General features: G+C 49.2%; 1 protein-coding gene across 5 annotated transcripts in view; it reads left to right on the top strand.

Annotated features, from left to right (window-relative positions):
- Window positions 1–1,073: 1,073 nt before the first annotated feature.
- Window positions 1,074–22,421, top strand: part of PACSIN2 (protein kinase C and casein kinase substrate in neurons 2) — a 123,549-nt gene continuing 102,201 nt past the window's right edge. For 3 of the 5 annotated variants that reach the window (XM_073213981.1, XM_037006838.2, XM_037006836.2), the window contains exon 1: window positions 1,074–1,210. The gene's annotated coding sequence lies outside the window, so the exon portion shown is untranslated. Of the gene's footprint in view, window positions 1,211–13,728; window positions 13,946–22,421 lie in introns of those variants that run through there. The other 2 variants (XM_073213986.1, XM_073213984.1) reach the window with 1 other exon arrangement.

Genomic DNA, 22,421 nt, shown 5'->3' with positions numbered 1-22,421 from the left:
GCCTCTCTTTTCTTTCCCAATTATTATCAGCACGGTGCAGCAGCACAGCTCAGAAAGTGCAAAACCACTCTATTTCTTTGTGAACTCTCTTCCAGGCCCTATCCTTAGGTAGTAGAATTATAAGGTCGCTACCATTTTGTACTGGCTTTTCCTTTTAACATTTTAATTTAAGCATTTCCCCATATTACTACACAGTCCTCAAGGTTATTCTCAAGGTAGTGATGTGGACCGGTACAGGCCTGGGATCGGGCTGACCTGGGTTTCTATCCTGACTCTGACATACACCCTTTTTACTGCAGGTTACCCCCAGCAAGTTGTCTGGCATTTGTTTAGAAACCCTTCCCTGGACAAATTCTTACCACCTGTCCACCAGGATTACAGGAAGCAATGCTAAGTAAATGTTAGCAATTGTTTGCTCATTATTAGTGTCCTTGGTAGAAAATGGGGCGAATACCCCACAAAGCCAGGTTCTTGTAAGAATTAGAAGTAATGTGTGTCCATTGCATTGTGCGTCCTGCCATCCATAGGCACTCCCAGGCGGCTCCTCTACACACGCCCAACACACACACCACACCACTTTACCCTGCTTAAACTAGCCGCTCAAGTGTAATACACTCCTGCGCCAATCTGAGGAAGCCCTGATGACGCTGGCTTCTCAGTGGCCTAGGACAGGAAACTTTCCGAAGGACCTCTTTCCTGAACTCCCAGTCAGGTGCGGTGCTGCCCTACCTTGCCCCCCCCCCATTCCCTGGGTGCCCGCAAAACCACAAAGCTCTGGCCCCAGGGAGGGTGCCCTGATCCTCCCACCCGCAGCCCACACGACACAGCGGGAGCGATCTGAGAGACTCCCGCTGGCCTCTCGGCCGGTTAAGCGAGGACTCCCCCGTTGATTGACAGGGAAGGCCGCCAATGGTGCTCAGGGGAGATCCCCTTTTTGTACGCTACGGGGCGTGCCGCCTCTTGACTCTCCTGGCCCAGTCAGGGACGCCGCAGAGCTGTGGGGCGGGTCCCAGCGCCTGGCAGCCAATGGGGAGAGAGCAGCGGAAGCGGCGGGGGCGGGGCAGTCGGGGCGGGCGGCAGAAGCTGCCGGGGCTGCGCAGGGTAGGGCTGGGCAGCGAAGGCGGGAGGCGGGCCGGAGCCGAGCTGGGGCCGGAGACGCCGTCGCGGCCGGAGCGGGGTGAGCGGCGGTCGGAGGCGAGCTGCGGCCGAGGTGAGTGGCGCACCGCGACAGCTGGGCGCCTCAGGCGGACGCGGCGGTGCTGTCGGAGGCGGCGGGTCCCGAGCCTCGTTGGGCCCCGCACTCAGCGCCAGAGGGCAGCCTCTACGGCCGCGCGAACTTCCTGTGGCCGTGGGGGGGTGTCGAGGGGCCGCCGCGGGGGACACCGGCCGAGGCGGGGTCGGGCGGCGTCCTGGCAGGAGCCCCGCGCGCTCGGGTTGGGCTGCGGGGAGAGAAGTGCTGGAAGGGCTGCGGCGGAGGGGATGGGAGACGTCGGGAGGGAGTTAAGAAGGAGCAGGGGTCCGGGTGGGAGAAAGACACGAGGCCGAGAGGCGCAGAGGTTCCCTGGGGGAAACCGGCCGGTCGGCCGGCCTGCGGCGGGACGAGCGCGGGACGGGAGGGTGGCGGCTCAGGGCCAGGTCCGCGGGGCCGGGGGCCGGGGGTGGCAAGCGGGCAGGACACACACGCGGATGCGCTCATTGAGGGCGCTTTGATGACCGTCCTGCATTTATTTCCTTCATTCTCACCGTCCGGGCTCCTCCTCCGGCTCTTTATGGGAGTGGGGGACAAGGCCCTTCTGTGAGCAGGCCCCTAGGCCTGGGGGGACAGGCAGAAGAGGCTGGGGGTGTTTGTCCGTTTGACCCTCGGAGTTTTCCCAGCCTGTCACGGATTCCTAGAAACCTGTGCGTCCTCCCTGCCCCGGGGTTCTCATCCTGCCGGGGCATTCGGAGAGATCCCGGATTGGAGAGGTAGCGATTTCAGCCGCCTATTTTCAGTGATTCACCGGGTTTCAGCTGCACCAGAGAAGGCCGATTGTCTTTTCAGACGAGCTGGTCAGGGCAGCAAGCTGCCCTGTGCAAGCTGTGCAAGCTTGGGGCCCACACGCTGCAGCCTTTGAGGATTCTGCTCTTGGGTTGGATGCCCGAGGGGTGAGGGCCTTCAGGAGGGGTGTGTGCACCGCTCCCTAGGTCTCGCCTTCGCTCCTTCACCCCAGTTGTGCTGTGTTTTTGCGGTTGAGGAGGGTAGGTGCCCAGAGTCCTCACCGCTACCCATTACACTGTTTCCCAAACACTCCCTCGCTGTCCTGATGAAATCAAGCGACCAGCTCAGAGAATTTAAACTTGAATTGCAGACGGTGAGCTCACACCTTCCTTCCCTCCTCTGCGGTTCTTCCCTCTAAAGTTATTCCAATATGCTGAAGTTCTGTCGTAACCCTCCTCGGATTGCCGGGTTGGAGACCACGCCCCGAAAACTCACCAGGTGGGCGGTGGTGACCGCCAGCCCCCCTTTTCTTGCCCCACTTGATTCACCAGCTTGCGGGCAGCTTCCCCATAGAGGCCTTGAACGGCGGGGCAACTTGGGTTTCTCTTGATTCACATGGGAAACACTCATCTGTGTGCATTTAACCTTAATTCTGGAGCTTGGCAGTCTCTTTGGTGAGGTTATGTTAGTTGAGACGTGAAGCCACTACATCAAAAACTTTTCTGTGATGTGTTTTTCTTTAGACAATTGTCTTTAAGTTTTAAAGAAACTGGCCATTAGGGTGGTGATACGTATTACTTGGAAAAGTAACAACACAGGAGTAGTTGAGTGACTAGGTCTGCACTCTCTTCGCTTCTTTGGAGAAGAATAAACACTCATTTGAATGGAAATGACATTCTTAGCTCATGCTTTTGGAGCTGGAATTTTATTACTTTTATTCACTTGAAAGTCTGTGCGGACTGAGTTAAGGGCATGATGCTCAGGCAGCTGATTCCAAGATGTTAAGAAATATCAAAAGATTGCATAGATTCCTTGCAATAGTGGTAGTAGTGCTTTGTCCTTAGAGATTGGGTACCATTTACCAAGTGCTTTCTGGCCACCCTCACCTGAACCTGCCAGCTGACAGCTGACTCTGTCCTGCCTTATCTGCCATCAGGCCAGCCTGGAGATTATGGGGATAAAGACCACATTCATAGGAGCAATAGTGCTGGCTCAGTTTTTTTCCAATTAGATTGTTTGGAAATGCATCTGCATACCTGAAGGCAGTACCGCCATGCCTTAATCAGTCAGTTTGCATTCCACAGGTAGAGACCTTTATGGCCCTGGCTGTGATCCGTCACATACCTGAGGGCATCGTCAGCCTGAAACCTGACTCCTGACAGATCCCAGTTGGTCTCCGGGAAGGCTCTGTAGAAATTCCTTCAGATTTTTAGTATTCAGATGATTATCCTGTCTGCTGACTGGAGACAGTCTTAAAAGAATTCTTCAAGTATTCTGTGCAATGCAACATTCTTGGCATACGTGTTAATACAAAGGTTAACTATTTGAAAGAAATGGCCATATAAGAGTACAAATTTTGGTATTTTGATTAAAAAACTCAGTAATCTCCTTTCTTTAATTATATATTAACTTGTATTTATTCCCATGATCGCACATTTATCTGTTTGCTTAATAAAACTGCACTATGTAGTCTTATTTTTTGTGTTTACTAGAATAAAATCTTTATTTTTAAGATTGAAGTATATTTGACATACGTTTTATAAATTTAATTTCTTTAGAAATGTTTTTCAATATTAAAAAGTCGTTTGAGTGTTTCCTGACCCCAGGTACTGAACTAGATAGAGATGAGAATGTAGAAATGAATAAAATGCTGTTTCAATTATCAAAGCCCTTGGCAAGAAGGCTTATGGAGAAAAAATAAGTATAGAAACTTTGCTATAACTTTAGAAGCCATGGGTGTGATGGCTTCTATATATTCTATATATTCGTGTAACAGTATATTCTATGGCTGTATGCGATTTGTATTTATTTATATTTATGTTTTATTTCCCCTTTAGAAATGTGGGATGGTAGAGTGGGAAGGATGTGGATGGATGGATGGGGACTAGGAGCCCTGGGCTCTGCCCTTTCCCTGACTAACCCTGAGGCCTAGGCCAGTCACGGATCTTGAGTCTCAAAGTTCATATTTGTAAAATGAGGATCTTAGAGGTTCATAAACTTTTGAGAATCTGATGACGACTTTGGACTCAGAAAGCACACATGTGGACAGTTCCAGAGGCCTGGGTCCAGACTAGGAGCTGGATCATCCCATCTCTAAGCCCTCTCTCACCTCTGACACTGTGTAATCCCATTTTCCCAGTCATCATTGAGCTAATAATATGGGTGGCTTGTATTTATAGAGGAGACACTCAAAAGCATTTTCACCTCTCATTTTTGTCCTGAAAACATTTCTGGGTGGTGTGAGTGGTGATGGATATGCCCATTCGTGATGAAGCAAGGGGCATGAGGCTTGGCCACCACTTTGACAGGACCACACAGCCCGAGGCCTGTCCTGGGACCAGACTGGGCCCCTGGTTGCTAGTTGGGGTTTTTCCATTAGGTTTTGCTTCCTTGGTGGTTGTCATTACGAGTCATGTTTGGCGGTGTAAATATCCCAGAATGTGTTCCTGTGCAGAGGAAACTATTTGTTCATCTGCTGGGAGGGCTGTTTTTTTTGTCTGAATTTGGATCACTAAACACCTTTTTGCCTGGCCATCAAAACATTACTTATTTTGTTTTTGTTATTTTTTTCTTACCATATTTTTCATAGGGACGCATTTGTAGGACTTGGGTGTTTTGAGCAGAATTGTTTAATGTTTATTGATTAACAAGTACATTGAAATGATAACTTCTCAGTTGCTTAGCATTTGAGAAACTTGTGAGGTAAATGCTAAGTGAAAATTTCAAATGCCTGACTCCTTCCATGCAAACGTGTCCTTACAGATGAGCCATTACCTGAGGCCTGAGAAGCCCCTCCCTGGGCCCAGAGCGGCAGGGTAGGTTTGAGAGCAGGGTGTGGATTGTGCCAGTGACCACGACTGCCTAACAGTGGCTTCTTGTGGCCTTTGGCCAGATTCCAGATATTTTAGGAACTGATTTTTTTTCCCCAGTTTATTAGTGGTACAGAGGCTCAGCTGTATAAAAAGCTCATGGATGCATAAGAACACTGGACTTTAAAGCCTCACAGATGTTAGGTTTATTACTGATGTGAAAAGAATCATCATAACAAAAGTTTCAGATACTCAGATATGGTGTTTAGAGTGGTGTGTCCCCTGTTATGTTACATCTGATAGCATTATTCAGTGTCCAGGCATGGAAAACGGTATTTGTTCATTTCAGGGTACATTTCTTTAGGCACCTGAGGGGATGAGGCACACGCTCCCTGACATTGAACATGAAGCCTGATGTCAAGTGTCAGCTTCCCTAAATGGTTTGCTCCCCAGATTGAGGAATCGGTGGAGGCTAAAGGCACCAGTGAATTCTGAGCATTAAGCAATTGGAAATCACCAGAGGTTGAGGCCTGGTTAGGAAGTGAGGCTGTGGAGGGGCAGGCCCATGATGGCGGGTGGGCCCCAGGCTGCTGCCCCGGTGCAGGGATGGGACCAGTTACCCACCTGGCTTGCGTGACGGCCTCCTCCATTAGCTGTGCTAGTATTTACCAGCCCTCACTCTGACCAGGACACTTGCACTGTAGGTTGGCCCTTTTCTCCAGTGGCCTCCTGTGATTAAAATGTTGTTTTAGCGGCAGGGTTGTCAGCTGGGGACCTCCATTAGGCTGCTGTGTCAGAGTACCTGCTTTTTAATTTCACAGCTGGGGCTGAGAATGTTTGGAGTGAACTTACCTGGTGAGGGGAAGTGGGTGAGGTGGGCGCCAGGGGGCCATCCTGGCTCATGTGTGTGCATGCCCCGGCACCTGGCTCTGCCTGCAGCTTGGGATCAGAGATTAAGGCAACTCCTGGACTCCAGGGGCAGCTCAGTCACCAGGAGGACTCCAGAAGCAATCACAGTTTCATTGTGATGGTAGCAGATAGGAATGTGTACAAAGCAGAGGGGAAGGAGCAGGGTGGGTCCGACTGCCCTCAGGACACTGCAGAGCACTGACCTTCAGGGAGGTGACTTTGGAGTGGTTCTGCCAGATCCACAGGTGCAGTCCAGGTTGCCATGCCTGGAAGGAGAGAGACAGGCGGAGTCGCAGAGCCGTAAAGTAACCCAGTCAAGGGTTGTAAGTGTAAGTGGCTTCGTGTGTGAAGAGCCGCTGATGTTGGGCGAGGGAAGGCTGGGTGGCAGGTTTCAAGTTGTATGACCTGCCGCGCATGCCCAGTTTTTGTTTGGGCCTCTTCCTGGAGGATGGAGTTCCATGGGGAGCTGTTTACTGGTAGTTGACACAGTAGGTTGAAGCTCTGCACAGAAGGGAGCGTCAGCTGGGAAGTCAGGAGTGCCGATGGTGAGGGGTGATCCAGGTGGGTCCGTTTAATAGAGGTTACCTCCTCCCCTGAGGCTGGAGGATTACCATCATTGTTCCTGGGAAGTAGTGGCCACACTCTAATGAGAGGGGCTTCCAGAGTGGGATTGGCGTTGAGTCTTGACTGGGTTTCGTTGCGTGCACTTACATTTTGGTTGGTAATGCGGTGGCTGCCTGGGCTCTGCTGTTCTTCTGTATGGCTTATGCTCACAAGCCCATGCAGTCACTATGTAACTTGCACCTGTCCCTGCAGAAAAAAGGCAGCATTGCAGTAAGAGAGCTTGGTTTCCGAGTCACACAGCCCTGGGTTTGAGTTCCAGCTCCTCCCCAAGGTAACTGTGTGGCCTTCCTGGGCATATACATCAATGTCTTCAGAAATCAGGATGCTGCCGCCCCCCTCCCACTCCCACCCTGACCAAGGGAGGGCAACATGAGGTAGCGGACCCTGAGTGCTCAGCGCCTGAGCCTGGTCTGTGGTGCTGGCCCAATAGGTTTGGTATCACTTAAAGTAAATCTGCTAATTAAGTGAAATGTATCTTTAAAAGGCCCACATTGATGTTATGTTATCTACTTCTATTGAGAAGCCTTATAAAATGTGTTACTCTTTTTTCCAACCAAAGAATTACTAGCAATTTGGACCTTTCGTTGGTGACTCGGGATTGTTGATCTGGGTGAGGCCTCTGGCCCTGCACGGAATGCCTCCCAGCCTCATACACCAGGTCTGACTTCACTTCTCACCACCTCTGAACTTTTTCTGCTTCTACCCTCTCTGTTGGGGTGAAGGCCTGACGGTGGGCATATCCTGGGTTTTCAGGGCAGCCCTGCCATGCAGAGGCCTCGCTCCCTTCTGTGCTGGTGATTCTGCGCCCTAGACATCTTGATCCTGGGATGCTGGGAGGTTGCTGTGGTTGAGACTTAGTGACTGTTGGAATTAGAAGGGAGGGTGGGCGATGGTGAAAACTCATACTTAAGTGATGAAAAATGTGAAGACTTGAAACAGCAATTGTAAAGCTATACATATGCTCATCACATGGATAAGATACTAAAATGACGTACAGCAGCGATAGTTAAGGTTGGAGAATTATGGAAAGTTTCTCCGTGTTTTCCAGACTGTACCATTGCCCTTTTACTTTTAGAATTAATATTTAAAGTAATAACTTTGTAATTTAAATAAATATATATATAAAACAACTTGATTGTGGAGGCATTTGCAGTTTTCCAAGAACTTCCCCACGTCTTCCTCTTGTTTGGGAGTAGCCTTGTTGGTGTGTCCCCCAGGGTCACTGTTCAGAGGAGAGAGAGGAGGAGGGTTGGTGGTTTTCCTGAGGCTGAGGGCCTCAGCCCAGGCCTGGAGCTCCCAGAGGGCCCGGGTATGGGGCCTCTGCTGGGAAGCAGGCGGTCTTTACCGTACAGAATAAACTACTGTGGCTCGTGTTTTGATGTTTCCTCTTCAAGTGAATGAGATTTTATTATTCTAAAGTGATGCCCAGACTGTAGTTTGTGAACATTTTCATATTTTAGACTACATTTGTGTCCCACTGCACCCAGTTATGTTGTCGCCACCTGAGTGTGCCATGTGTGTGAGTGGAGGTCTTCCGGGGGCCCACAGAGCAGGCCCCACGCTCTGCACAGACCTGCAGGCCACTGTTAGTGGTGTGGCAGCTGACTGATGGCTGGGGGATGGAGCAGGCCTGCCCGGGCGCTGTTTAGCTTGGACATGACCATGTTTTAATTAAGGAAGCAGTAGTGACCTCTGCACCGGCGAAGACATCATCCGCTGGGAGTCTGGGCAGCTGCCAGGGAGGCAGCTAACAAGGGCTTGGGTAGATTGGGGTGGGGGGCACAGTCTGGAGCAGGCCTCTGGGTCCATACAGGAAGCCTGAAGTTCCTGCTCAGTCTAACTCTTGCAGTTAAGACGGCATTAATTCCACTTTCCACATGAGTAAACCAAAGCTCTGGGATGAAGTGACCTTCCCAGGGTCACCATCAGAGCTGGCCCTCAGCCTGACTCAGAGGCCACCCACTTGTTCACTTTTCTTGCTGCCTTGAATAAGGGGATTCTGAATAACTAGCCCTCAAACATGAAAATAAACTTTAAAGGTTAATCATCTTCCCCACCTCTCAGAAACGTGGAAAAGAGGTGTTTTGTTAAGATAGGATCTGTCTATGCCTGCAACTAACTTGGCGAAGGTAGCCCAAAAGTTTACAATAATATTACACAGCAGGGAGATAAGAGAAAAGGGAGAGGCTTCTCAACAGCCCAGCTGCTGGTCAGGGTGGTGGTGGCCTGTCCACCTGCCGCCCCACTCCTGGCTGGTCGGGGGTTGGGGGAGCAGCATGCCGGCAGACTTCAGTTCTTGGAGTAATTCGTAATTGTGAAAGATGTTCACATTTCATTGACCTGATATCAAGTGAAGATCATTTGTGCAGATAAATTAAAGCAGATGTTTGTTTTTATGGTTGTGAGAACCATTTTTGTGCTGAGAGGCTTTTTCTCTTTTTGCTTTTGCATTCTTTCCACTTTTTTAAATACTGAAATGTTACAACACAGAAAAGAGCTTTCTGAATCAAGATCTCTGTATTTTACCTGCTACTTGCAGAAGGGTTCTTACATAGCTTAGAAGTAGCAGCTGCCACCTACTGCCTACTTTGTTCCAAGCTGCAGCCGAAGCAAGAGTGGTGCATTGCTGCAGTCCACCTCCAAGGTCACTCGCTGAACACGAGGGCAGTCCAGGTGACGTGCTTAGTCCAAGGGCATCCGGCTTCTAAACAGGAGAGAGGCTGTGAAACCTGCGCTGACCACACGTCTGTCTCCTTTTCACTGACTGACACTGTTCAGTTGTATTAGTCCAGTTCTCTGAAATGTTTTACCAAATATATTCCATGTTTTTACCATTGTCTTTAAAAAGACTTTTAATGATTGCATAACCCTGTTGATGTAATGAGATTTAAACACTCCCCCAATGATGGACATTTTAGGTTATTTCCACTTTTTTTCCTATTGTAGATGGATTTGCAATTTCCAGTTTCATTTCTTTTTTCATTTGTATAATTAGTTTCTGGGGATAAATTTCCAGAAATGAACATGGAAATCCTGGATTAAAGGATATAAACATCTTTGAGTGTTTTGAACGCCTGCTCTGTTGCTTGTGGGTTTTTTTTCCCCATTATTTATGGGTGAAAATATTGAGGGACTCTTTCTCTTTAAGATGCCTAGGCCTTTAGAACTTCCAAGTATCTATGAGATAAGAAACTTGTGAGGTTTTCTTAAATGAGTCACATTTCCTTTCTAAGTTTCTGGATATCATTTTACTTAAATTAGCTGCCTTACTTTCATAAGCAAGAAACAGTCTTTGAAAAAGTCCTTACTACTTTATTTAGTAATCACCTGAGCTAATGTTCTGCATGCCCAAAGTTGTAAACGTTTGTGGCTGCGCTCATTCATCAAACTAGTTGTATGATACTCTGAACCACAGTATCTCCTAGAACTTGTTCGGTTTTCTTTTCTTCACCTATAATATGCATGTTGGGAAAGTCTACGCAAGGTTGTGTCTGCTGGGGTCATTCGTACATCAGGACACCCCTGGGGCTGGAGCCATCCCTCTGATTTTTCCTAAGGTGCTTCCTGAGGCTGCTCAGGGATGTTCCTAGCTCTGTTGGTTGGTAGACAGACCCCAGAGAGCGTGCAGGAAGGTTTATAGCGTTGGTGCTTTCTCACCTTGGTTGTTTCTGTTCGGAAGTCACTGTGGTCTTCACCACAGGCCAGCTTTCTTTTTCACCTTCCACGACCCCTTAGATGTCCACCCTCACACCCAGCAGAGTCCAGTGTTCCTGAATCTGCAAAGGAAAATGTGCTTTGCAGGGGCTCATAAGGGCTCCTGGTGGGGAGCTGGTGACCACCCTCAGCTTGCGCCCTGGGTTGCCTCCCTTGGATTCCTGCCTGCCTCCCCGACATCCTCTCCACCACCCAGGGCAGGCGTGGGACTGCTTCCTCTTTAGTTCTCTGGCCTAACGGTGGACAAAAACTCTTTTCTTTGTTCCTCTATCCCAGCTGAGAAAGGCTGACATTCACAACAGAAGACATTACTACGTACTAAGGTAGAGGAAATAATCACAAATAATACAGAAGCATAACAAAGTTTTGTTCCCCAGCGCTGCAGGCCTAGCCTAAGTGCATCCGGGCAAGGTGCTGTCCAGCTTCCTGTGACCTCTCCCACCCGTGTTTACTCTATCAATAAACCCAGATTTTAGAGTAATGCGTTGCTCTGGGCTTAATTAACAGTCTGTGTTGTTATCACAAGTATGGGAGTTGTATTTTACCCTGGTCTCCACAGTTGCCAAAACATGTCTAGGTTGGCTGTTGCCTAGGTGACTGGCTGAGCTGTCCGCTGTGTGTGTGATGAAGGCTCTGGCAGGGGCATCCTGATGGTTTCTCAACCAAGCTGGAAGGTAACTACCAAGCCCCAGCGGCACATGCTTCCCTTTGTCCTTTCTGCCCTTCCCGTCTTATTTCCTGAGGAATTTCTACTTAGCCACCCAGCCTTGGCTGGGTGCATGGGATGGAGCAGGGTTATGTTATTTCAGCCTGGACATTTGGTAACTGCCCATGAGGCTCGAATCCTTTGCAGCCCTTGACCCGAGCTTTATTCTGGATTGAACAGGGTGCATGTTATCCCATCAAGTTTGTTCGGCTTTTTAGAACTGGTGCTGGTCACTGGAGCCCAGACCTTATCCTGCCCGAGAGCCCCACAGAATCAGGGCCTTGCAGTGGGGCCCTGGCCATACCTAAGTCATGGGGGAAAAATCAGTGTCTCCTTTATAACAACTGAATGAAGTGGCTGGTATAATAAATTCCAGACATTTGTTGCTTTATCTTCAATGCTGCTTTTATTTCCTTCTAGATTGCTTTTTCCCCCTCTTGCTCATGCTGATGTGGGCCTGACTGGGGCTTGGGGGGCTGTCTCATTACCTCCCTTTAACGCTCACCTTCTTTGAAGGCTTTTTTTTTGTACTCATCTCCAAACTTGCTATTTTGGGCCTGCAACTTCTGCCAGAAACTTGCAGGTTCATGAAATTTAGAAATGGTTGAAAATAGCATGCTGTCTTACTAATGAGTAAAGGCAGGGGGAAAAAAACCTTTAAGTCTTTGCCTTGTAGAAACATAATGTTAATGACGTGATGGGAAGAAGTGAGGCCCTTTCTGTCAGCCCACTGGCAACTCCTGGGGGCGGGACTTCCCTCTCTGCAAGGAGGTGGCAAGTTGCAGTATCTGCAGGGCTGCGAAGTCCTGCTCCCAAGTCCTCCGCGGGCTCCTGTGGGGCGTGGAGGTTGGCTTTCGGGGCCCTGGCCTGGGACCTGGCGTCTTTCCCCCAAAGGAGGGCCCTCTTGGAGTAGTGGGACCGGGACAGGCCTCTGCTGAGTTCTGGTCCTGGGCCAGCCCGGTGTCCTGGGCTGCAGGCGAATGTGGCAGGTCGTTATCACGGAGCAGCTCTGCAGGCAGATTGCTGGGGCTTGAATCCTGGCGCTGTACTTAATTGTGGGACCCTACACAAGTCACTGCATCTCTGTGCCTCACTGACCTCTCTCTGAAACAGGGCAATGTGTGGTTGATGTGGGGGCTGATGAATGAATATGTGCCCCACAGTGGGACCCATTTAGCCCCATTTCGTGCAGCCATTGGTGTGCGCCTGAGCCTCACAGCCATCCTGCTGCGCCACTCTTTGATGCCCACTTTACAGTTGAGGAAACCTCTCACAGAAGGTTAATAACTCCTCAGACCCAGGTCTGCCTAAGGGTCCCCTTTCAGTGGTGATCCCTCTGCACACACACACACACACACACACACTCCACTGTATGTGAATGATGCTGTGATTATGGTTAATTAAATACCGGTTCATTTTAAGACTTGAATTATAGTTGCCTGTTGTCATCTTGATTTCCTCAGTCATTAGATGTCTAACATGCTGTCATCTAGGGATCTAGGGACCTTGTTGAGCTTTAGAAAAGTCCCCTTGAGGGGGAGAGTGCAGTACATGTTTATTGTTGTCCTTTTCCTGCCCTGTACATATTTTGGTGTATGTCCTTCTGCCTGTCTGGCATCTGCATACCTCACGGATCAGGGCATGTTAGGAGCTGGAGTCCCCCGTGCTGTGGGCTGAGTTGAAAAACTTCAAGCAAGGTTGGGTGCCCAGAATCCATGCCAGGTTCACATAGGAGTGCCTGAAGTTCCTGCGGGGGCACAGAAAGTGCTTGCATCTGAGGGGTCTTGGAGGATTCTGCTGGATCCCCCCCTTCTCTGGAGGTGGTGATTCTGGCTCACCCTCACCTGTCTGCTCAGGTGCCTTCATGGTGCAGAGCATAGGGTTTTTCCTCTTCTAAATTAAACAAATCCTGTTCCTCCTTAACTGGGGCTCCGGCCACAAAGTACCTTCCAAATCCAAACCTCAGACTTAAAGGTTGGGGCCTGCCCAGGGCTAAGCTGGTGATTGCATGGCACCCAGCCCCTGAGCAGCCTTCTCTTTTTGGGGGTAAGCTCTCCCCTTTGTTAGTCTTTGCTCTGTAATTTTACTGCCCTGCTTACCCCATCTTGGTCAGTGGTGTTCTGAGATGTGGATGGAATTCAGCAATATTTCTTGACTTTCTAGATCTTGTTCAGAATTTCATGAAAGTAGATTCTCTTTTCCACAAAACAGATGCACATTTTTGCATGAGATTCTGACAGGTTCATAGATCTCCATTCATTTATTCAATAAATATTTGAACGTCTATCACATACCAGGCATGGTTCTAGGTACTGGAGTTACAGCAGGGGCAAAGCATGGTTAAAAATCCCTGTCCCAGGGTGGAGGCTGCTTGGGGCTTGACTTATTGTCAGCCTTCCAGTCCCCTTCCAGCTTTTGCCTTTTTGAACGCGTTTTTTACTTCATCATTATCATAATGATTTTTAAAAATGTAATATTTATTGATGTTGCCAGGCAACTGTGTCTGGGGAGATCTTACCCCACACACTGGGTGAATCCTCAACTTGGATGGGGAAGGGCTCTTGACTCTTGACTGGGAAAGAATTTGCAGTCAGGTCCAACAAGTGCCAGCAAGAAAGAGATTCATTGAAGCGAGTAGTGGCGATGGTCAGCAGCTGTGCAGACAGTAGAGCGCAGGGGAGAACAGAAGGGAAAAAGCAAAGTCCATTGAACTGCTTGGTGCAGGACAAATCCCTTGCCAACTCCCAAAGTCAGGGTCGCCTGGCGTCCAGTGTCCGTTTGATCTGCATGGTGCGGGACTTATGTCCCTACCACCCCAGAATTTGGGGAGTCACGGAGCACTGGAGATGGTGAGATTATGTTCGAGGACTTCTACTTCCCTGCTGCTCTGACATAAAACAGAGACAGAGAGAAAAGGATGGAGTTTCAGTTAGAAAGCTGAATGAAACAGAGAAGTGACAAAGATGTTTGCCGCCAGAGGTGGAGGTCAGTGAATTCTTTCTTATCTTTGTCTTGAAAAGGAATTCAGAGATGAAACGCAATGGGCTTATGCAGCGAGAAAGTTTATTTGGTAGGTCAGACACACTCCGACGGGGGTGCGGGGGACCTCAGAGAAGAGGCGTGCTGTGGGCTTGTGGTTTTATAGGGCCTTTTGGGTAGGGGTCTGGATAAGGCGTGATGTACACAGGTGACTGGTAATTCCTTTGAAGTTTTGTTTCAAGAATAGAGTTGGTGATTCAGGTAATGCGTTGATCCGGATCTCGCTCGGCATTCTTCACCCATGCAGTTTGTTTACGCTCTGGAATCTGTCCCTCCTCCTGAGTGCAGTCATGTAATTGATTAAGGGGCTGAAAGAAGAGGAAGAACAGCATACAGATTAAGTTAAAGAATAAACGGAGCCTTTTTTGAAGGCTCAATAGATTTTACGACTGCACAGCCCTTCTCTCGTTTCCCCGCTCTCTCTCATTGAGGCTTATTCCTGCCCAGTGCCCTTCTCTCGCTTGCATGATTGTACTTACCCTTCTGACTGCTTTGTTGTGCCGGCGGGAAGCTGGGGAGGGAGGTTAAGTGACAGACCTCCTAGCTGGGAAGTGTGGTGTGTGCACTGGATCTGTGAGCATCTTGGGTTGCAGAATTCAGCAAACCAGACCTGAGGGCATCGTCAGAAAGGCCAATGAAAAAAGTGCGACTATTTTGTCCTGGGCATGTCCAGTCTCTGGCTGCTTCCTTCAGCTGTCAGAAATGTAATTCTTACCTGATTTACGTCAGGTTGCCTTGCTCAAGTATGGACACATGAGTGGAACATGCTTTCAGGCCTCTACATAGTAAACATTATAGACACTTGGAATTACCAAAAATGTATACTTATTGTTAGCAAAATTGTATAATTCTATCCTCAGTCCCAAATAATCGCCTCATGTATGACATTTGAAATACATGTTGTTTAGTCCTTGACTGAGGGGATTTATATGCACACTGGTTTTTCCATACTCGGCAGTTGTTTTCTTGTTTTAACTTTTAGGGCCCTGCCCAAAGGACAGAGTAACTTCCTGAAAAATTACTTTAAAAACTTTGTGTCTTCTGTCGGGGGTGGAATGAAGCGGCATTTGTGATCTTGACCCAGCCCCTGACATAACAGAATCTTTATTCTGACTGGAAGTTTGCAGGCTGCCATCCTGGCATCCACAGCTGCTAGTTCTTTAAATATTTACTTTTAATAACTTTATAGCTGAGCTTCCTTCTAAGATATGCCGCAGCTTCATGTCAAACACAGAACTATACCTTCGGAGTTATTTTGAAACATGACTGACCTCCCGTGTTAGGTGTCTCTACAGCCAGCCCCCATCATGGAGGGGCAGTTGGACCGCGTTCCACTCCAAGCTCATTAAACGTTGCCTCATCCAGTCATTCTTCTGGGTCACTTGGGTCCTGAGCAGCCGGAGGCTGGGAGGGGAAAATTGGCCCTTTGTCTTTGCGACCAAGGGGCGGTTGTTGGGAATCAAGTCCTGAGGGAGGCGGGGAAGCATTCTAAATGGAGTTTCCAGCCTAAAGGGGCGGCTTGGGGTTGCGGGAGTCCAGGTTTGAAGTCCAAGGAGATGGAGATTGGTGGGGGTGCGGCGGGGAGGTCCGGGGGTGATTGAAAAGAGAATCTGAAGGGTTCCTGAGCTGGGGGAGGCAGCTTTGTGGCTTCTTTTGCCGGCTATGAGGTTGTGGCTCTGGGGGTGGATATTTAGGGCAGTTCAGGGGCTGCAGTGGAGCCCACAGACTCTTCAGATGACAGGGCTGCCCTGGACTAGGCACATGGGGCTCCTGCCCTGGGCCCATTTCTACTGCCACTCTCTCCACGGGGTGAGAAATGAGAGGCCAAGGGTTGTGTCCACCTGGAACTGTGCCTTCCCTTCTAGACCATGCGTGGGGACAGAGACCCTGGAATTCCCAGTCTCAGTAACCCCTAGCCCACTTAGAAGACCTGTGTGAGCTGCTTCCCTGGCTACGTCCTACCGAGGGTGGGCTGTGTCACTGTACGTGCACACCTCAGGCCGAGCAGTGGCCACATGGTTGTGTGCGGTGGTGTGTGTCGGGCAGCTTGGGTGTGCAGGCTCGAGTCCGTGTGGGGGTCCTTGCACAGGGCACTGCTCTGGATTCACTGTACATTTGGTTTCTTGGAAGTAACAAATTCCATGCTTATTTGCTGAGTGCGCTCGTCCCACACTGCAGAGCGTGGAGCTGCCCCTCCCTGTCTGACAGCTGGAGGTGGGTTCAAGAGCAGGCCTTTCGCCTGCTCAGCTGTTCTGACCAGTAAGCCAGCCACATGTGAGGAGGGCCACTTGCCCTGCGCCGTTTCGCCCAGTCCCTTTCTAGGGCTTGGCTGATTGAGGTCTTTTGGATTCTGTTAGCATTCTGGCACAATATCAGAAGGACTCTAGTCTATATTGCAGCCTTTTTTAGAGCTCATATTTTATTTCCACTGTAGCTCAATGGACTTGAGCTTGGAAGATTCCCAGTGAACAGTTTTAACGTGGCCATATGAAACTTCTCCTTGCACCAGACCACAGATACTCTGGCTTGGGGGTAAACGGCTCCTCTAGAAACAAGTCGGGTCACTTTCTCAGCAAGGCAGCGCTCCAGGAACCTTCCAGGGCACGTTCTTCTTGGGACTTCTTGTCCCCCGGGAGGGGAGGGACGTGGCGTCTCAGGCCACTGCCGCAGCTGCAGTGCTCTGCAGTTCACTTGGCCAGCCCGGCGCTGCAGCAGCTGGGGTGCTGCCCCTCTGGACTAACTGCCGGGTGTGGGAGGGTGGGGGACGGAGGTGAGCTCGGGGCCTGCCTGAGGACCGTGGAGCCTTCGGCTGTGTTCCCTGCCCAGCCGAACCCAAAAGCTGGTTGGAAACAGTGTTCTCAGCAACGTGAGAAAAACAAAGGCCAATGTAGTTTTTATATTAGGATTAGCAGCTGCTTTTCTTGGGAAGGGCTCTCTTTAGTATGAAATTGTGACCTTTGTAAAATTGTGCTTATTTGCTGGTCTGTATATTTTCTTTGGTGAACTGTCTATTCCAATCATTTGCCCATTCAAAAAATTGGTTTTAAAATGTTCTTTAAGTGTTAATGATAAGAACTGGTAGTTTTTAAAGAGTATTCTTACTTGACAAAATAAAAAGGTAGTAGCCTTATGTTACTCACCTCCCGAATTTTAAACAGCGTTATTGAGTACAATTAACGGGCAATAAGGTGCACTTGTGTATATATATTTTGATAAAGTGCACATATTGAAAGTGCAAAATTTGGTAAGTTTTGACATACGAATACATGTATTAAACTTTCACTACTATCAAGATAATGAACATAATCCATCAGCCCCAAAAGCTCCCCTTAGCTACTTACAGTCCTTTCTGCCTGCTGTTCCCTGCCAGGCAACTGCTGGTCTGCTTTTTGTTACTGTTAGATTAGTTTGTATTTTGTAGGATTGTACAGAAATGGAATCATACGTTATATACTTTTTAAAGTCTGGCAAAATTATTTCGAGATTCATCCATGTTGTAGCATATATCAGTATTTCATTCTTTGTCTTATCCAGTGTTGGATATGCCACACTTTGCTTAATCATTCACCTATTGATGGACATTTGGGTTGTTTGTAGTTTGGGGCTGTTACAAAAAAAGCCCCACCAGAAATATGAACATTTGTGTACGTGTACAAGTCCTTGTATGGACATATGCTTTCATTTCTCTTACATAAATACTAGACTGGAATGGCTGGGTGGTATAATAGTGTTCCTTTAATGTTTTAAGACACTGCTAAACGGTTTTCTATTTCTAAAGTGCTGTATCATAGTACATTCCCTCCGGTAGTGGGTGAGGGTTCCAGTTCCACCATGTTTTCACCAGGACTTTGTATGGTCAGTCTTTTTAGTTTTTGCCATTCTGGTAGGTCTGTAGTGTTGTCTCACTGCGGCTCTAGTTTGCATTTCCCTAATGACTAATGATGAGCATCTTTTCCTGTGCTTATTTGCTGGTCTATGTTTACCTTGATGAAGTATCTACTCAGGTTATTTGCCCATTTAAAAAATTGGGTTAACTTATTACTTAGTTTTGGGGTTTCTTTATATATTGTGGATGCAAGTCCTTTACCAAATATGTGATTTGCAAATATTTTTTCCCAGTCCATAAGCTTGTCTTTTCCTTCTGTTAGTATCTTTTGAAGAGCGCAAGTTAAAAAAATTTGATGAAAGTTTGTTCTCCTGAGGTTTGTGCTTTTCTGTTTGGTATCATAGCTAAAATCGTTGCCTAGTCCAAAGTCGCAAATGTTCTCTCAGAAGTTTTATGGTTTTAGGTTTAACATTTAGGTCTATGGTCCATTTTGAGTTATTTTTTGTATGTAGTATACAGTATTGATTGAAGTTTATTTTTTCACTTGTGGATGTCTAATTTTTTCAGCAGTATTTTGAAAAGTCCCCCAAGTTTTGGGGGTTGGGGGGAATGCTTCGTGAAATCCAAAGGTCTGGGGATTGTGGTTGTAGGCACGCAGTCTCTTCCTCTTATGACTGTTTCCTGGTCTCATTGGCTTCAGCCAGCCTGGCCTCCTCTTTGTTTCATTCTCACTCATTTCAGTCTTAAGGGCAGAGGTGCTTTTACTGGGTAGCTTGTGGGAAAGGAGCTGAGAGGTGCCTGTTGGGGTCCCGTGTGGTCTCTGCCTCGCACGGAGCCTTTAAGGGCTTTCTGGTCGGTGGTTTCTGGGCAGTGCCTCATGCTCCAGGGTGACTGTGGAGTCCTGCCAGGTGCAAGGAGGTGAGGGGACAATGAGCCACCTGTGCCGGGTGGGTGGGGCAGGCCAAGCCGGGACGTGGCTGCTGCTGAGGAGGTGGAGGGGCCGGTCCCCACCTGGGTGAGCCAGCGGCGCGTGACCTGCCCTCAGACTGTGGGGCCGTGGCTCCACTTGGGGCTCCGGGGCCACCTGAGCCCGGGTTTATGACCGTGTGTGTGAGGTGGTGGGTGTTCCTTCTTTTGCCCCATTTACAAGGGGCCTGAACAGCCTCTGCCTTCAGACCATTACGCGGCAGCTTCACGGTGGCGGTGAATTCTCCGTGTGCCTTTTGACCTGTGACGGCTGGACTTGATTCACGGGCTGCAGGCCCTGCTAGTGCTGGTGCTCCTTGGGCCGAACGGCAGTGGAGCCGGTCCTCTGCTCTGAGGCCGTTAGGTGTGCTTCCCAGGTTATGGCGACCCTGTGCCATGGCTGCGCCGGTTTCACAGGCGGGGAAGCTGAGGACCAGAGAAGGTGACGAAAGTCTTTGGGCCATTCTTGCATGTCAGAGGAGGGATTTGGTTTAACATTTTTTATTAACTCTTTTGAGCCAAAATAGGCAGGGTTGTTGATGTGGCTCTTTCGTCTGAGTATTCATTTCCTTGTCAGCCGTGGGGAGCAGTCACTCTCTCGGACCAGGTCAAAACCCCTGTTGGCAGCACAGTGAAATCCAGACTTGTGCTCTGGCCCCTGCTCCCCCGTTTAGCCTCATCTCTTGCCACACTGAACTTCTGCGTGTCTCCTTTAAGTGTGCTTTCCACAGATCCTGAAACCTCTGCTGTAAGTGCCCTGTCTTCCCATCTTTGCCGATGAACTCCTGCTCATCCTTCAAATGTAAATCTAGTTTCACCCCTCCCACCACCCCCTCCAGGCCTGCAGAGTATGTGGTCCTCACCTGTCCCCATGCTTCTCACTTACCTTAAGATTGACTGACTGCTGGTTTCCTCCTGCTGGGCCAGGTGCTAGGTGAGGTGGAGGGCAGGGACTGCCTTTTACATTGGAATCCACCGTTTTTAGCTCTGTGCAGGCAGACATTTGTGGGATGAGCAGATGTGGCATGAGTAATACGAAGGCCCTCAGTTCTCAGGCCTGTAGGTTTATCATCATCTGTGACTACAAGTGCCCAGGGCTGCCCTGATGGGGAAAGTAATGTTGAATGCCTGTAGAAATTAGGTGCATTTTAAGAGTGTCATTCAGTGACTCCTTTAAAACCTGAGCTTGGCGTCTGTAGAGCTTTCTCCCCATGAGAATGAGTTTTCTGTTGTGCTAAGAAACACACTATTTCCTTAACCATCTTTTAAATCATGAATTTAAGTTCCTATACTTTTTCCCCCCAAACGTGTGCCATTATAATATTTATGGTAAAGCTTGGTAAGTAATTTGAATTTTTGAAAATCTTTCTTTGGAATGTCGGGACCAACATGAATAGATCAAGTGTAGTTTGGTGTCTCTTTTTTGAAAGAGAAGGAAGTTTGACAAGAAATGCTAACTGTGCTTAGTACAGAGAGCCTTGGGAAATGTTTGCTGCATTTCACTGTAGTGCACATGCCACAGCTACATGATTTTACTCCTGAGCTGCTGTAGTTCAAGAACAGACTTTTGGCAGATGGACCCTCAGGCTGGACTCTTAGGGGTTGTTGAGATACCAACCTTTAGATTTAATTTGCAGTTCATTGCAAATGCATTTTCCCTTTTAATTCATAGGAGGCAGGATTAATCAGTCTCACCTGTTTACTTTTCCACTTAGGGAGGCATGGTTGGGGGGTAAGGGAAATAGAAGGGTTCAGCTGTATCTTTATGAAAATGAGTTGAAGCTTTATTTTGTTGTGGTCCCTGCTGTTCTTCCACACGCCTGCCTCTGAATGTGGTGCCACGAGGGTGTGTACTTGGTGCTCTGAACTCAGAGACAGGGGTCTTGAACCACCACTGTGGAAGCCAGGGAGGTCCTTGAGGGGAAGAGCCAGCTGTGTTTAGGGCTCACCAGCCCCCATGATAACAGATCAGGTTCCAGCACGTGCCATGTGGCAGGCACTCACACACGCTATGCCCAGCGCTCGCTGCAGGGCTGTGAGGCTGGTGCTATCGCCTCCTGTTCATGTGAAGGAAACAGGCTCGGAGAGGTAGGTAAGACAGGTGTTCAGGTCACACAGCTAGTAAGTGCAGAGCCAGGAATTGAAGCCGGGTTTCTCCTATACCGTGGGGTTGGTGGGTATATGACACCCTCTTGAGCTCCTTGGCACAGTCCTACCTCTGTGTCCAGTGAGTTGGTGCCAGGCTGCAGAGCGCAGCACAGGTAGCCTGGGATGTGAGCCCTTGACCTCCGCTCACGCTTCACTCCACGATGGGTGCCCGTTGGTGATGTCTGTCCTGTCCTCATGTGACTGCTGTGACCTGCTTGGCTCTATCCTGATCTGTGTGTGGCAGGTGCAGATGCAGACACACCCCAGCCATGGGAAATGTCTTCTGTCATTAACCAAGTGTGGAGGGGTGGTGGGCTCTCCAGCGGCCAGACCGGTGCGAGGGGAGGGTGCCGCGGGAAGTCGGTGGTTGGAAGGGCTTCATGGAGGAAGCGGTGATGTCTGTATCTCTGTGTATAATTTACATACAGTAAAATTCACTCAAGAAGTTCAGTTCTTAGGGACTTTATTATATAGGCAGTGGGAATCAACAAAGGTTTTTAAGCAGAAGAGTAAGGTGGGATCTGGTCTGGCTTTCAGAAACATTTTCCGGAAAGGATAGAAAAGGGTGGGAGACCCAGATGTGGAGCCCAAGGCAGGACCTGGTGCCGTGGCAGCCGCCCTTCTCAGGTCTTTGCAGATGTGAGCCCTGCTCTCTGGGCTGTCTTGTGTCCAGCTCCCTCCTCACAGGTCATAGCACTGAGGCCACCTCAGTGGGTCTCCTGGCCGTGCGGCCTGATGTTGCTCCCTGTCCTGCGGACTCTGCTGTGTGTCTGAAGTCCCTGTGTTCCTGTTCGGGTTTCAGAGAGTGTTGCCTCCATCCCTCCTCAGACTGTCACTGTGCTGTGAGCAGGGGGACCTCTCTGTCTCCTGTCCTCCCCTCTGAGAACAGTGCCGAGCCCTGCAGGTCCTCAGTGAATGTGTGGTGGGAGCGAGCATTCAGGGTGTGGGATCCGGATTCCGACTGAGACTGAGCTGGTCTGTTGGGAGCATGGCTGGAAGGGGAGGGGGGTGCCAAGGTCATTCTTTTAAATTTGGTAATGCTGCCCTTGATTTATACCTGTGGCTGTTCCAGTTGGGTGGCCACTGCCCTTTCCTAAGTAGCTGGGCTGTTTGCCAGACTTGCCGACCACCTCTGTGGCTGAGCCTTGTGGCTTATAGCAGCAGCATTTTGCTTAGTTTGGATGGCTTTCCTTTCTCGTTGGACGAGTTCTCTTATGCTGGCTTTCGTTTCCCTCTTTGAACTCTCCCAGTGTAGCTCCTGGTCCGTCTTTTTATGTTTCTTCCTTGTCTAATGCTTACTTCTTCTGTCTTAATTCTGGAAAAAGGGAAATCAACTTGGGGTTGCTTGACTAAGATTACAGAGCAAGGGAATTGTCGGTTTCGAAATCGCTGAGGCTTGGTCAAGATGACCTTGATGTGTCCTATGTGCTGGTGGTGTGGGGGTGAAGCCAGGTAGCCAGTGGCTCTCTGTGGACCCCTGAT

The sequence above is a fragment of the Manis javanica genome, chromosome 10 (assembly GCF_040802235.1).
Source record: "Manis javanica isolate MJ-LG chromosome 10, MJ_LKY, whole genome shotgun sequence".
Classification (NCBI taxonomy): Eukaryota; Metazoa; Chordata; class Mammalia; order Pholidota; family Manidae; genus Manis; species Manis javanica.
Note: the sequence above shows the minus strand (reverse complement) of the source record. Positions and strands in the feature narration are given on the sequence as shown.